Here is a 16,728-nt window from a genome sequence, read left to right as displayed (position 1 = left end):
CCCTTCTCTGCTTCTGATTGGCTAGTAGTCCTTACCTGGGAACTGCGCATGTGCAACTCCCAACAAAGATTTTGTACAATTAAGATGCATCACTCTGTAGCTCAAGAGCGGAGCGTACAACACATAGGGTGAAAAGAGGAGCTGCAGCAATCTGCAGTATGAGAAAAATATGGTGTTTTTTGAAAATTAAACCTGTTCTGGTACAACCCCTAATTAAGATTTTGAACCTGAAAATGAGCATAATACCACCTCTTTAAATATGTAGATCCAAGTTACATTTTATTGGCAATTTGTATTTATACGCTGTCTGAGCACTACACTGTTTACATTTAGCAGAGCCAGCCCTAGACCTTCGGAGGCCCTAATCAAAATTTAGTTGGAAGCCCCTCTGACTGTCAGGTGTTGTCACTATATATGACACAGAAACAACATCTCTTGTTTTTAAATAAGACCTGACGAATCTTTCTTATTTTCTTAAACCTGCCATGTTTGTTTGGCACAAAAAGCAAATTGTCTTAAACCTGTTTGGCAATAAAGCTGATTCTGATGAAAAACAATAACTAGACTATACTCTATATTAATATATCTACTATGTCAAACAGGAAACATATGATACTACTAGAGCTACTGAGCTTAATGGCTGCACAAGACCCAGTAGACACTGATGAACTTAGTTCTGAATAAAAATACTGATAAAGTGATTATGATCAAAGCTCAAATCTTTAGTAAAAGCCAAACAAGAGTTCAAGAGACAAAAAACTAGAAAACAGTTGATCGTATCAACCGGGTGCTTTATATCATATTTATATGATAGAAAAGACTTTTACTGTCTGAGTGTCTTTTTTGGAAATATCAAAATGCTGCTCACCACATCAACGTGTAATTGGTCATTTAGGACTGATGGTCACTTAGTTAGATCCACTGGAGGAGTAGAAACTGGATAGCCAAGTGTGGTGGCAACATGATGGTACTGCTCTCCACTTCAGTAGGCACAGGTAGACCTATAAGGAAGATTAACAGAAAATTAGTAATTTAGTAAATTGACATGTTCATACACTGAGTGTTGCTATAGGTGAACAATTGTTCATCTATTGTGAGATGCACCAGGTGTGTCTCTATGAGATGCTCTGGGGCATGACGCTGAAGGGTACCTTTAGCGTAAAATATTTATGCTTTGTCACGCTGTCTGAAAGCGTCAGTTATGACGCATTAAGATGAAAATGCGTTGTTTCAATACTGGCAGCTTTGGAGGAGGCTCCATAATGTTGCTCCAGAATCAGTCATTAAATACAGCCACTACACACTCCCCACATGACATATTTGATTTATAAGTAAAAGGAAAGGGCATCTCTATAGGTTTAACTAAAACACATAACTTACCACCAGTGTCAGCTTCTTGGGTGACATGACCATTTTCTGCACAGTAGATCTGGTTAATGAACCTGCAGTGAAATAAAGAAAATAAACAATGACTTAATGGTAAGAGTAAGTTAATGTTGGCCCTTTAGTGTAGAGGCTAAACTGGGCATATGTTGTATTGTTCCAATACATACATAACACCAGATGGGAACAGCTCAGCTCCATAGATAATGTTAAGATAGATAAAAGATAGGCTAATGGCTTAAATTGAAAAATACCCATGTCCTCCATGTGACTTTAATAATACGATTTAATCGTAAACTACAGTGTTTCCCATTAATTAAGACCATGACCATGGTGGCACGCCACAGTCTAATATGCTCCGCCATAGTCTCAAAATGAACCAAAAATATTTTTACACCTCAAAATAACCTTTCAGACCTCTAATGTTGTGTTTTGTGGGAGCTGCTCCACACTGCTGTAAGCTCGTACGCTCACACACTTTGGCATCCAACTTGAGACAACCACCTTTCTTTTGAGGTAACTACAGTAACGTTAATGGTCTGTTTCTGTTTGTGTGAAGGCGATTAAGCTAGCTGCACATAAATTTGTAGTGCACACGTATTAAAGCCTTTATGGTAACTGCAACGGACCAGCTTGAGCTGACAGGCAGCTTAGCGACTCCTACCAGTTTCTCTCTTTACAAAGACAAGTGTTGCAGTATGAGAGTCCAACCTGAAGAGAGGCTGTGAAGTCTTCATGTTACGCGATAGAGAACCGCATACAATATAATTTATCAAACTGGGTCGGACTTGATGAATTTAGCACGAGGATACACATGTGACAACATCTGGTTTTCAAAATAAGGTGTCTATATAGTATGGAATTAATATTAATTGGATTATATCATATTCACAGAAAGTTTAAAACATTACATTTGTCCATTAAAAGTAAAAACAACAACAACAACAAAGTGTTAGGAAAATTACTTATTCTATTTTCTATTCTTTGATTTGGGGTTGCTGGAAAAACATTAAATACATTTGTTGACTTTTGTTGCTGTTTCATCACCATTTATAGCTATACAATGGGTTTATGATCAAATATATTACTAGAGCACAACATTGTTTACAAGAGTGCAAAGTTATTCATAGATTTTGTATTAAATGAATGCATTTAACTTTAAATGTACAACATTTTCTACTGGGGGGGCATGCGCCAGGACACCCCCGGAGGGTCCACCCACCATAGTATCTTAAAATCCTGTGGGAAACTGAACTATGTTATAATAATAATACTAATACAATTTTATGCAGTAAGTTCGGAAGCTAATTGCGGTTAGCATGTTTGCAAGTATAGCATTAGCATGGTTAATACCAGCACGGCTAACTAAGGCTAATGTAAGACCTTTAGTGCAGATTATCTACAAATACAGGCATAGGAAACTGAAAATGGAGTCTGTGGGCTTTCGTACCTTTATCTTCTTGTCTCCTCTCTTCTTCGAGGCTCTTCTGTTGTCAATTGAATTGATTAAAGTTGAATTGAATCGTCTTTTTTCATGTCTAGACAAATATGATCTTTTTTTGTCAGACGTCATAAGAGCATGACTGACCCAGCGTAACAGTCACAGGGTCAGGAGTCGCAGGGATGTCCAAGCAAGCTGACCCATCAGGGCAGCTGATTTTCCATAATATATAACTAAATTAAATAATCAATATTCTTATTATGGTGCATAATATAGAGATCTGTCTTTTATTTTATTTTATTATATTACGTTTCTTTTTTAGTGATTTTTTTCCACCACTAGCAAGCAGTAACTGTAGGGGGCCCTCTGCTGGCCGCAGGGCCCTATGCCACCGCAAAGGTCCCTTATGGTGCTTTCAGACCAAACGCAAATTTAATCCTCGCGACGCTTTCCTCGCGTGAGTACATTCGCTGCAAGTGTTCACACACAACGCGAGAAGGCGATTAGAACCAGTGAAAATTCGCTTGAGTTGGAAATTTTCAACTCACGCAAAGGCCTTTGCGTTGCCTTTGCGTCGCTGGCACCACCCCCTTCGCGTCATTTCGCGCCGTCCGACAGGACTTTGTATGTAAACTCACCACCCCGAATGCTTGCTTCGCTTTTGGTCTGAAAGCACAGTTAGTGGCTCGGCCGGCTCTGACATTTATGGTTGTTATTTAGAAGTTGTGACCTTTGTTAGTGTATATTTACGTCATGTTTCTTCTTTATTTACAGTTTTTGTTAAGACAGGTTCATCATGAAACCTAATTATTATAATACTCTTAAACCACATATCAAGTGATTCATAGATGGAAATAGTGTTTTGCACAATGCAACATACTTTGACATACGTTTGTAAAATGTTCATATAGAATGCATCAAATTATGAAACTATATTTTACTCTCAAATAAAGTTACTTTTCTTCTCACTTCATCAAAAAGAGAGCTCCAACTTTGTGGCTGGTATCTATAGGTTCTATTTGTGCTGTGGGCGTAGCTATTCTCTCATAAATCTCTCTTAAAAATGTGAGCCACAAGCAGTCAGTGGACACCCACAGGCCTCAAACAAAGTGAGTTTGGTAGCTGATGTTACTTACTGTGAAATCCAGCATCTATCACAATCACAACTGTGTTAAGTCTTGTAGCTTTTACTTGTGCATCAATATTTGTGAATCTCTGAAACTAAGTTTTGTGAAACCTGGTGCTCACATTAACCTTTTTCCTAATTTAAATATTCAGTATCTAACTGCTAGTTTATTTTTAAACACATAGGTACATTGAACAAAAAATACACATGCAGAGATTAAGTGAGGACATTATTTTCCTTTATCTGACTAATTGGGGAAAAAGTTCAGCATCTGACCATGTGTGGACTATAATTATGGATTGAAAAATGTCCTTAGGGGCCACACAAATAGTAGATAGGCTTCTTGGCTTTAGACTCTGCAGACATGAGCACATCATCTTCAAAACAGAATAATGGAACATCAAATGGAGTTAACTTAGATGATGATGAATTAAACAAAAAAACACTCATTCACACAGCATTGTGTTCTGGTTTGGTGGTTTTGGTTTGGTGTTGATGTGATGATGTATGATTGATTATCATTTCATAAAGGTTATGTGCTTAATTTGGAATGCTAGTCAGTCTCACTGACAAATGTCACTCGAGGCCCTTCACCAACTGTGCAGTGACAGCATTTTATCCCATGGCACAGGGTTCCTCACTATAGTCATTCGTAGTCCCCTCACACAGAAAACTTCAATAAAAGGTTGTCTCTTAGTATTTACATTATTTATCCATGGGCTGTCACCTCTGAGGTCCAGATTGTTTTTCAGGCCCTCAAGGCACAACCAAGGGATTTCATTCATTTCAGCTCAAGGTGCAGTGGTGATAAAGTCCCAGTATACCTATATCTATATCTTAGGTTGTCAATGTTTCATGCCCAATATAATTGGAGCCAGATGGTTTATTGCATATCCTTAACTTATGGATAAAAAGAAAATCAATGAATGTTTCTACAGTATCTTTCTATCTATCTATCCATCCTTTGCTTGGTATATGCCTGATATATGTGTACACCTGTATTTTTAATTATTTTGTGTATTCATTATGTATACATCATTTTATGAATAATGATTTGAAGTAGGCTGATAATAATAACTAACCGTGTAAGTAGAAGGGTCATCTTTCAATTAATTTAGAACAGAAATAATATAAAATAATTTCTGCCACTTGGTTGTTCATCTTATTACCATATGTGATATTTCAAAAAAGTACAAGAAGGATAAGAAAGTGCAAATGTTTGTTTAAGAATAAGAAACTAGTTGGTTTATTAAAAAGCTGAGATGTTACTTTCAGTTGTTGTTACCACAATTTAAAATTAAATAAAAAACAAAAAGAAGTTTTGTCTTTTATCCAGCCTCTGTTGATAAAGGCCTGTCGCTTTCTATCAGTGATTTCCTACTGTAATTTTAGTTTTGGGCCATTGTTCAGTCACCATCTCCACAAATGGTTTCTGCCTTGAGAGAGTTGTCTCTTAACCCATCTGTTCTCCAGTGGGAGATTCCTGTAGTGCTCAGGTCTCTCTCTTGTGAGCAGTTAGAGCCCATTGAAAAGATTTCCCTTAAGTTGTTCTCTTTGAAAATAGTCCTATTGCTGCCTCGGACTTCAATGAAGCAGGTGAGTGATGTGAGTGATCTGCGCTCTAAACCCCCTATTTATACCACAGAACATCAGATGATTCTTCAGGGCACCATGCTCAGCTCCAGCACTGCAGGTTTCTTGAGGTCTAAGCTGCTTGGCCACTGGATGTTATCCCCATGAGCAGGGTAAATGTTCAGTTGTGGTCGTTTTCATAGCCTAGAGATGGGGCTGATCCCTTGCATGTTTAGGTCCCTTTAAACTGTTCAAGTCTCCTGCTGCTTTGATGTGACACCGGTTTATTGGGATGGTTCTCTGGTGTGGCAAATGTCTCACTTGGCATGGTTGTTACCAATGTGCCAGACAGACAGGTGGGAGTTAGGACTGCACTCCACTTTCTCCCACCTGTGTCTACACTGGTAGATAAGGTTGGGAACAATAGACTTTGGTCAAGGGAAGTGCTAAAACTGAGTAGAATTACAAAAGCAGCTTATAGTACCTCTCATTGCTTCAATGCAAATGATGAATGGTACTGAAAACTAAGATTTTAGTGGTCACATTTATTGTTTGTTGTGTGTGGTTTTTAAGAACTGATATGTATGTTTGGTGCAAGCCCACCTCTGTCCATGGATTGAGTATGGATGGGTATTGTGTGCCTACTGTGTATAATCAGTCAGGCTGAGTGCTGAGTGTGCTCCATCTGCTTTTTCATCCCTGGTATGGAAGGGTCCTTGAAGGCGAACCAGCTCTTGCGTCATCAGGTTCATGGCCATTTCTTGCCGTACAGGTGTCACCACAGGGGATCATGGCAGGATCCATTAGAGGGAAACAGTGTGAAACCAATCACAGGTTGAACATCGAACCGCTAAAGGAAAATCGCTCTAACCTCAAACCTGCTTGAAGTGTATACTTTAAGGATGCTTATTTATGGGTGAGGTATGACAGACTGAATATAGGCAGTACTGGGTGGGTTTTTGTCCAGATTTTCAAATAACATACAAATATTAGTGCTGCTGATATTAAAGTTCATAACCTTCAGTTTTCTTTTTCAAAAGTCACCCCTACATATAAAAAAAAAACTAATCTTGCTATTATTTACCCTTATTTGCTTTAAATTACCATGATGTACCACATGACCACTATAGCTAGATTACTATACAATACTCTAAGAGGTTAACATTGCAGTAATGAAAAAGAAAATGATCTACAGTAGTAGATTAACCGAAATGGAAGTTGGGCCAGTTACAATCCTTAGGAAAAGTATTCATACACATGATTTAACATTAAATATTTAGGCGTATAAAAAGTAACAAAACTATTGTCTCATTTCTTTACACACCATCCTTTCCTTGCTTCCCAAACCAGCACTACAGGCACTGTTTAATGTATCCCTGTCCCTGTGTCTATGAGACTCCCAGAGGCACAAGAAGAGAAGTGAGGCCATCACTTATTACTTGGGAAAAGACAGGGTTCCCATCAATGCCACACACAACGGAGGTTTAAAAAAAAAGATTAATACCCTTAATAAATGCTATATAATCCCATCTTGCAATTGTTTCCTGTGTTTTGTATATCAAATGTAGAGGGAAGATTCCAAAGGTACGTGGAATATTTTTGAACAACAGAGCCTTATATAAGCCTTATAGTTTATTATATCAGTGTTCTGCATACTGCATTTTTCCCCTCAAGAGCCCACTGGAGAGATTGCAGGGACTGAGGGTTTTGGCATGGATTACGCAGGAGGAAAAGACACATTAATGCATTAATAGTTTGGACATTGGTTTGTCTAATATTGTGAAAGCTGATTTCCTAATTGTTTAAGTGTGTTGGACACAGTAGAAGTACATAGCAATTTACCCTTACAGTTAATGTTTAATGATTTCAATTATGAAAATGTATTAATAGTATTATTATTAATAATAGTATTATTAATAAAAACAACAAAAATAACAACAGCAATAACAAGACTAATAATAATAATAATAATAATAGTAATAACAATAGTATCAGCGGGTGTCGAGCAGGGACACGTAATCATAGAGCCAGAGCCCACATCTCTGGATGCAGAAATACCTGCAAAAATTGACAGAAGCGAGGAGAAAATGAGAGAGAGAGAGAGAGAGAGAGAGAGAGAGAGTGGGATCAAAATGCATACATGGACAGAGAGTGGAGTAAAGAGGAGCTCATTGCATCATGGGAAGTCTCCCAACAGTCTAGGCCTATAGCAGCATAACTAAGGGCTCACCTGCGCCAGCCCTAACTTTATGCTTTACCAAAGAAGAAAGTCTTATTAAGCCTACTCTTAAATGTGGAGATGGTGTCTGCCTCCCAAGCCCAAACTGGGATGTGATTCCACAGGAGAGGAGCTTGATAGCTGAAGGCTCTGGCTCCCATTCTACTTTTGGAGACTCTAGGAATAACAAGTAACCCTGCATTCTGGGAGCGCAGTGTTCTAGCGGCATAATAAGGTACTATGAGCTCTATAAGATATGATGGATTTTACAGGAGCAAGTGCACAGAAGCCAATATATGAGAAATATCGCTTTTCCATATGCACATAGGTGAAAAAAGGCAGTCCTTGAAGTTTGTTTTATGAGTTAGTTAAAGGCCCAGCCTAACCCCTCGTGTCAAAGCAGGTGTCAGTGTTTTTAACTTTGATGAGAGGATGAAGAAGCACTATCCTTCTGGTGACAAAAAGAGAGGGGAAAAAACACCACAATAGTGACAGCAATCAGGTAAACTTCTGTTCTCTCCTCTCCAAGTTTGATGTCAGCCAATTACAGTAACGTTAAGGTGATGTGCTAGCTTGCAGTGGTACTCTGTTTGTCTGGCTAACCTAGCAGCACATCTCTTGGTCTGATTTGCTTGCAGTTCATACGTGTGCACAAAATGAAACTCCTGCCACAGGGACCTCTGTGCAGTCCAGTCCAGACAATATTTCTAGGTGCAAATAATTTTAAAATAAGACAATGATTATGAAGTCTCTCAGGCAAGATTTAGTTATGACTCTGGGCTAATAATGCAAGAGGGAAAGCAATGAATTGACACTGACTGTTGAATTGAATATTGAAGTTAAAAATGTTGATTAGCTGGGCATACTGGGCAACACTGATGCAAGTATTCAGCCAAGCTATAGTTTTAATAGTATTTTATATTTAAATGAAATCTGGGGAAGCCAGTTTGAAAGGGCTTGATGCAGCTGATAAAATTAATAATAGTATTGTTATGTCGGTTACAGTTTAAGCTTAAAATTGTCACTAGAATAGATGCTGGATCATCAGCCAGTTCAAGCACCTCCATTGAGTTAATATTCGCTTATCCTACTCAATAAATATTGTTTATTTATACCATATTCTGTTCTGCATATGTCTACTTATTCCTAGACCGACCGATGGAACAAACTGTTTTAAAGAAGGAAGGATGGTAGTGGGAGCACTGTGTGAGGTGCTAGTCTAAGTAACATAACAATAACCATACAATAATTTTAATACTTCTTACTCTAATAATTCAAATGGTGACCCCCCTGCTTAATAATTCAAATGGTGACCCCCCTGGTTAAATAAATGTATATGGTGAACATCAGTAATATATACTAGTTTATTTACACAAATCAGAATATAGTACTTAATGATTGGCTGACACTGGCCGATACACATGCTAACATATGAATAAGGGGAATACTGGCAAATATTATTTTCCCACTTCAAGTGCTGAACACATGCTTACCAAAACAGCTTATCTGCAACAAATTAGTTTAGGGAATGTTTAAATATGCAGTTTAAAAACAGCTTAAAACATTAAACGAAAAGCCTGGGAATTGCTACATATACATGGGGACGTGTGGGCTTCTGGTCAAGCGATGTGGTGAGGCACCATTTACAAACTTTTAAAGAAACCTCTGTTTGTTGTTTGATTTGCAGAGCCTTCTTGTAAATGGGTCAAGTAGAATCTCTGTTTACATTTCTTGTGTTCATAAGAAGTAAAAGTAAAGTCCAGTAAAAACTGCCCTGGACATCCATGTCTTTCTCGAATTGTAGCTTAAATGCACAGAGTTAGGTATTGATATGTTTCCCACTTCCGCCCTCCCATGTCTGGCCATGAAGAATGCATAAATGCATTGGGGATGGTAACTAATTAGATGCAACTGTGACAGGTGAATCCAGAATTGCATGTAGGAAATACACCGGGGAAAACACTGGGAGAGACCAGAAAACAGTAGTAGTGAAAAGTGTGGCTCCCTTAACAACCATGACACTTAAGCTGCAAGAACAAGCCAGCAGCAGAACTTCATCCAGTCCTGCTCTGAAATAATAATAATAATCCTTATTTGTAGAGCACTTTTCAAAAACAAGTTACAAAGTGCTTTAACAAGTGTAAAGAATAATACAAAAAAAGATAAGAGCATGAAAATTTAATATAAAATTAGTAAAATACAATAAAATAAAAGGGATAAAATAAAGTCAAATAAGATCGGGAAAATAACCTCTGCAGCAAAGAGGATTCTGTCCAGTGGTCAGAACACCTGGAACAATAACCATTATTGTCTTCACTAGACAAAAAATTCACCTACTGTATATGACACATGTCATCCAGCTGACAGGCTAGTATTAGCTATAAATCCTGAATAAATGGCCAAATTACCCTCATGTAATGCCGATTAGTCGTGGTTAATTTGGCCTATATATTTGTACATTACTGCAAATTGTGCATAATTTATTATTTTCTGCACAGCTTCATGGACAACAAATAAGTTTGTAAACTATAACCTTGGTTCTGTCAGCAGGGGTGGACTGGGTTTAACAAATGCTTTGGACTTTTACAAGGAGTGGCTTACCACAACCTGTGTACAGATGCTATACAGATGGTGACAGGTTTGTCCTTGCATTAAAATATCTTGCAATAAATATGGTACAACTCAAAAAATCAGGACAGCTCTGTATTTATTTCACTTTTGTCAAAGTTTGGAGAGGAATGGTAAAACTTTCATTGGCATAGCCACAATTTCGAGATGGCTGTGTCCAAGCCAATTTCACTTTAACCAGACTTAGTAATATTGTCTAAGGATCATTTTCAAAGTGTGCATTCATACATGGTATGTGTGTGTGTGTGTGTGTGTGTGTGTGTGTGTGTGTGTGTGTGTGCATTTAAGCACACTAATATTGGAAGCTGTTCTTTTTGGAAAGCTGCCAGTCGAGAGGCAGCCAACACAGCACGGGGAAGATGGAGAGAAGAACAAAGTAAACAGGATACATACACTGGAGAGAACTGTGATGCCATTTCAGCATTAGGACACACACTCTCCTAAATAAATGCGCACATGAAATCACACATATACATGCATACACCCCCCCTCCAAGCAAACACATAGCTCCTATATCCAGCACATATTTTTCACCATTCTTGCTCTCTCATTGTCTTTCTTACACATAGAGGGATATGTTTAGTATTGATGCACTGCTGTTTCAAAGAGCACAGGCTTTGATCCTTAGCTACTTCATCTTTTGAAGTACACAGCTCTGGTTCAGTCAGAAACACACAAGCGATAGTGATTCAGGTGAAAAAGATGAGTCTGATTTGATGGATGATTAGGACAGTTGTAAATGAGAGCAGCAAGTCAAATGGATTGATAACAATCTAGATGATTTCTACATGTGTGAATAACGCCAAACAAACACTCATGATTGCAATTATAAGCACACCTGTCAACATTCAAATGGATTTGTAACATTTGGTTCTGAAGAACCCGAGCACAGCTATCAGCCAACAGATGGATGTGAGTGGATCAGCAGAAGCACATTGACCTAACGATCACAAACTACTGTCAGCGTGAACAGACTGGTATAGACATAGAGAACCTTCAGTGATCAGAGACATAATGTCACAGAGGTATATTTGACAGTCTAGCAACGAGAGTATCTGTGACCAGAAGGTGAAAGCACAAGAGCTGATTAGTCATTGAGCTGCAAATGTGAGGGTGAACAGTCGATAGCACGCAGGGAAAAAGACAGATCAATTCGCTTGCCAAAAAAACCCTACAAAAGGTGGAAAACTAGAAGAGAGGCAGAGACAAAGCCAGGAAGAGGCTGGTACTGGGCCTTTCGAATGCAGGCAGACCAGGTACAAACATTAAAGTATAGGTGGAGGATATGGTGAGAAAATTTTATTCTCCTTTCCAAACTACGCACTGCCAAGGAGAAAGCCCAGTTAATAATTCAACATGTATTCTTCACCCATGGTCTCTCCAAATACAGTATGTCATCTTTGACCAAGGTCTTTAGGTACCTAGCTTTTGAAAGCATCCTGCTTGCCTATGTGCTCTTCGACTAGAGAGAAACCAATCCAGGACAGGATCCGTGACCCCACATCGTTGTTTTGGGGGGCAATATTAAGCTGTGCTGCCCTCAGCCAACACATTCTCACTCCCAACTCGTCATGTTTGAACACTTAGTCAAGAAACCATGGCTTCGCTTTTTAATGCCCTGGGTACCTCTTTTGCACCAATTTTGCACGTGTAGGGCTCTGCGGTCAAGATAGCAATAATAAATATTCGATGTCTGGTTAGAATTTCAAAATAAAACTAATGGTTAACATTGCAATTTGGTTAGTTTTAAGCAACAAAACTACTTGGTTTGGTTTAGGAAAAGATCATGGTTTGGGTTAAAATAACTGGGCTACTTGCATGAGTTAAGTTATAAAAGTTAAGTAATGGTACTTAAGTAACATGATGAAAAAGACTTTATGTTTCACATGGGAACAAACACAAGTCTCCTGGGACCCAACCGACCACCCATCAACCCATTTACCCCAACCACTTTCTGACTTGGACTTTTCTAATATTTATATACTACTCCTACCTTTAGTGTTCAGCAATGATGCTAAAGGGCTTCTCCCAGTGCATTGAACTATGATGCTACAGGGCTTCCCAAAACAAAACTGACGCCAAGGGGTCTTGGCAATGCTTCCATGACAACGTGACATGACGTGACAACTTCAGTGGATGACCACAGCAACTCAGAAATGTAATACCCTTACTGCACAAAAATGCTCCACATGGAGAGAATTTATAGACTAAAGAGCAACTCTTTGATGGGTTTGCTCTGATCTTATATTGTTAAATTCAAGTCTTTTAATTACGGTATATGGTTATTAGCACATATCCATCTGTATGGTTGAGTGTGGTGAACAACACACGTGATTGACTTTCCAAACACTGCTTTTGAGAAATTACAATTATGTTTGTTAGGTCGCACTTGTCTAGTTGACAATTTCACTGCTGTCTAATTTCATCATTTCAGTAAATAATATATTTTTATTCCACTTACTAGGTCGGTCATTGATTGTTATATATAAGCTATATTGCTGTTGTTGCCTACTAACAACAAGGTGAAACAAGGTGCCTCAAGATTCTGTGTCATCACAAAGTCACAAATAGCAGCTTTAGAATAATGTTGTTGCAATTTCACCCTGTTATTGGCATGATCTGTGGTGCTTGTATAGAGTACAACAGGTGGTGACACATTTCATGTTAACCTACTCTACTGCACAATTTCCAAATAAATTGGACAATAAGTGATGAGCAGCACCATATGTGGAGAATGTCATGGGGCTGTAGGTTATAGTTTTCTTTCCTTCATCCTCAAGTCAACATTGATTGTATTCCTCCTTAGCAACACATCCTGCTCCTTTAATTGCTGCTTGAGCATGCTCTTTTCTCTCTCTTCAGCACCTGATAATGTCGCTGTGACAGTTTGCTTTTTGATTTCTATGAATTGCTTCACGGTGATTGACAGTTTGACGGGCCCTGTAATTGGCTGCCTGTTCTGCTCAGTCACCAAGTAAATAATAGGGATGGTGATGGGAGACTGGGGCCTTTCATGTCTATTCATTATGGGAACACACAGTTTATTACTTAGACATTCTCTTTATTAAGCTTCATTCTGTAATTTTTTAAGATTGGATGGGTCCCCAAAGGGTGGGCACTGTGGACTGTACGCACAGCTATTTGTTTTCCTGTGAGCCTGGAAAAAAAATGTCTGTGACCTGCTGACACAACTATAACCAACAACACTATGAAATTGTGTAAAATATCAATAAGGTAGTCATTTTCAACTCTGCTTCAAGCCACAGTGTAACTGCTTCAACTCTGACAACAAAAAATTATTAATTTTGTTTTAAAACATTTAACAAAACTGTACAGTGTGTACACAGTGAAGTGTGTGTAAATGAAAACCAAAACAATTAGGTGAAAAATGATAAAGAGCTCTGTAGAGCTGAGGATGACTGTAGAAGTGGTTGATAATTCTCTGTGGGTTTGTCACTACAAGCAACCCTTTTCATAATAATCATAGTAATTTGATGCATTGTTAATTTTATTATGTTATGTATATGTTAAGATATATGCGCATGGTTGTGGGATAAATTATCAATAAAAACAATAATTTTCCAGTTGGTACAAATGCACATTGTAGCAGACCTAAATTTTAGTCATGCAATTTAATAAATTTATGAGAATTGATACCCAATTATGAATTTTTAAGATTCATAAAATCAAAATTTATTCCTCGTTTCAGGGCACCACCGGAGTTGTTATAATCCTAGAGTCTCCGGACCTCTAGGTAGTTTTGAATAATTATACAATTATTACTAGTGATCAGTTAGTTAATAATCGCTCAATTATCTTAAATCAGTCAGTCAGTCTCATATCTAAAGGGTCAATTCTCTTGGCAGGAACTAGAAATAGGCAACACACACAGCTCTTGATTATATTACAGTGAATTTATTCTCTAACTAAGGTGATAAAAAGATGGTGGGATACAGGGAACATAAACATTTGCTGAGCAATGAGCCTGGAGGTTCGATTGTGGGAAGCATTTGACCCTCACGGCATAGAAGAGCTAATGAAAGTAAACTCCTAAATTATAGCATAATTTAGGAGTTAAAATGGACATCTGATCACAGAACGTGTGTTAAGTCTTACTGCTTGTCGAAAGCCTGCTTTTGGCCTGTTGCACGGGTCCCACGCTAGCTGCCCGATCCTGGCTTTTTGCTAGGGATTCTCCGGGGTTTTCCATGTCTGATTGAAAACGCCTCCTCTGTCTGGCAATTCGGCTGTTTTCAGGTTTCCTTCGTTGTAGCTGGCGAGACCACGTGGCTTGGTCTGACCTCGGTGAAGTTGGCTCGACGAAAAAGGCTTAAAATGGAACTTGGTCGTTCCTGAATTAGTCCAGTGTAACTTAACGGACTGATAACCTTAACAAACAAAAGAAATAAAGAAAATAAAACAAACTGAAGGCAGATCGATGTCGCGGCACTTCAGGTGTGTAGCTTCAGGCGAACAAAAGGCCTGTTTCGCTGGCCGAGTCTGGGCGTTGCCTGGCGAGGCACGCCAAACGCGTGCCGAAGCGTCCAGAGTGCCAAACGCGTGCCGAAGCGTCCAGAGTGCCGAGCAGAGTGGAAGAGAGCCAACAGCGAAGAGAAGAGCGCGAGAGGTCGCGTGTCGTTCTTTTGTTGCCTGGGGCGTGGTTCCCCAGGGGGCATCTCAGGTTTCCCAAGGGACTGCCTTTCTAAACTTAATGTTTAAAAGAAATCTATTTGCGCGTATTATAATCAAATATTTTCCACAATCAAACTTCAATGGTCGAACGGTTGTACTGTTCTAGGCATTTGGTAACCGGAAACAATTGTCACATTATTGGTCAGGATATTTCGGCATTTCCAACGAGGGCATGTAATACTTATTTCGTCCACTTGGGGGAGCTCAGGTTACATGAGGAAAGCTTGGATTACATTAGATGAAGGAGTGTCTTGCTGAAAATAAAAACACTGCACAAGTAACTTTCTTTTCAGCACTAATATCAACAACGGATAGCAACAACAGTTAACATAACTACTCAAATAGAGGCAAACGTAATCAAGTAACTAAAGATTTAATTAAACTTAATTAAATGCTTTGAGTCTTTGGAGACTGCAGTCCCTTTTACATTGAAAGTTCGGCTGTCCTGGACCATGTCACACTTAGGCGAGACAAGGAGTATCCCTTTGATGTGGTAATAAAACAAAGAATAAGGTCAGTTGCCACGGAAATGTGTGGGGGGGGGGCAGTTTTGATAGGCTGTTCAGGGAGAGGCCAATGGCTGGTTCGTGTCCCTTTGTCAGTTTAACAGTCAGGCCCCGCGTTATCAGCTTCGGAATCAAAATGGTGCCAGTTTTATGGTTGGGCTAGCACTTAGAGAAAGCAACTTTGACCCCTCCCCTTCTTCTCTGGGGAGGAGAAAGGAATTTAGAGTAGCTCCAAATTTATTCAATATAAAATGCACAAATCCACACCGTTGTTCACTACAACATTATGGAACAGACAAAAAGCAGAGGATAAGAAAAAGAAGCTCAAACAACATTGTGGTCTGCAGCTTGCAGCTTATAAACACAATATGCAAAGTTGCTAGAACCCGACCTCCTAATCTTAAGGAAGTAACTTAATTAGGGCTCTGAGTGACAAAGCGATACATTTAGTTAACAAGCTAAAATAATGTTTTATTGGTGCAGTTTGTACCGGCTTCAGTAACAGCTAATATTGCAATATCAACAACAGTGTATCCCAACATAATGTCACGCTCTGCCGGTTGGCCATCCTTTGTGTTTACTTTTGAGTTTGGTATCTGCCTTGGTATGTTGAGTTTTGGGTTCTGTCCTGTCTAGTGTCCAGTATCTGTTATATAGTCTGCTTGTCATGTCTAGTCTCTCTGTTTTCCTCTGCTCTCTCTCTGCCTCGTTAGTCTCATGTCTGTCACCTGTGTTGCTCCCGCCCTGCTCGTTAGTCCCTGTGTATATATACCTGGTGTTTCTGTCTTGTCCTTGTCCGGTCATTGTTCATGTTACCCCCCAGTCTGTCGTGTGTGTACTCTCTGCCTGTAACCAGCCTTGCTTGTCTCGTCTTGTCTCGTCTCCCGGTACTTTTGGATTTTGGATTTCAGTTATTCAGCCACTCACCTGTAAGTGTGCTCGCTTTTGTTTGTTTATTAAAACCCTTCGTTGTACCATACCTGCCCCGCTCTGTGTCCTGCGTTTGGGTTCTCCAACCTGCCTCCACACCACGATCGTGACACATAATCTGCTATTCAAAGAAGCATGCTCTCACAAGTTTTTTTTGTTGTTGGCACAAGTGCTTTCTTGCCATACATCCTCCGATGGTTGAGACCTGGAACATCTTTTCAACATTTTTTTT

At 39.1% G+C, this 16,728-nt stretch overlaps 1 protein-coding gene and 1 long non-coding RNA gene across 2 annotated transcripts in view; one reads left to right on the top strand and one right to left on the bottom strand.

The window, feature by feature from the left end:
• Positions 1-16,728, top strand: part of pex5la (peroxisomal biogenesis factor 5-like a) — a 134,084-nt gene that overhangs the window by 18,458 nt on the left and 98,898 nt on the right. The gene's annotated exons all lie outside the window — the stretch shown is intronic.
• Positions 761-2,958, bottom strand: LOC123971000. Its single transcript, XR_006825111.1, has 3 exons — positions 2,834-2,958; positions 1,381-1,442; positions 761-1,001 (listed from the first exon to the last, which is right to left on the bottom strand). It is a non-coding gene; the product is annotated as an uncharacterized LOC123971000 (long non-coding RNA).

The sequence above is a fragment of the Micropterus dolomieu genome, linkage group LG05 (assembly GCF_021292245.1).
Source record: "Micropterus dolomieu isolate WLL.071019.BEF.003 ecotype Adirondacks linkage group LG05, ASM2129224v1, whole genome shotgun sequence".
In the NCBI taxonomy this organism is placed as follows: Eukaryota; Metazoa; Chordata; class Actinopteri; order Centrarchiformes; family Centrarchidae; genus Micropterus; species Micropterus dolomieu.
Note: the sequence above shows the minus strand (reverse complement) of the source record. Positions and strands in the feature narration are given on the sequence as shown.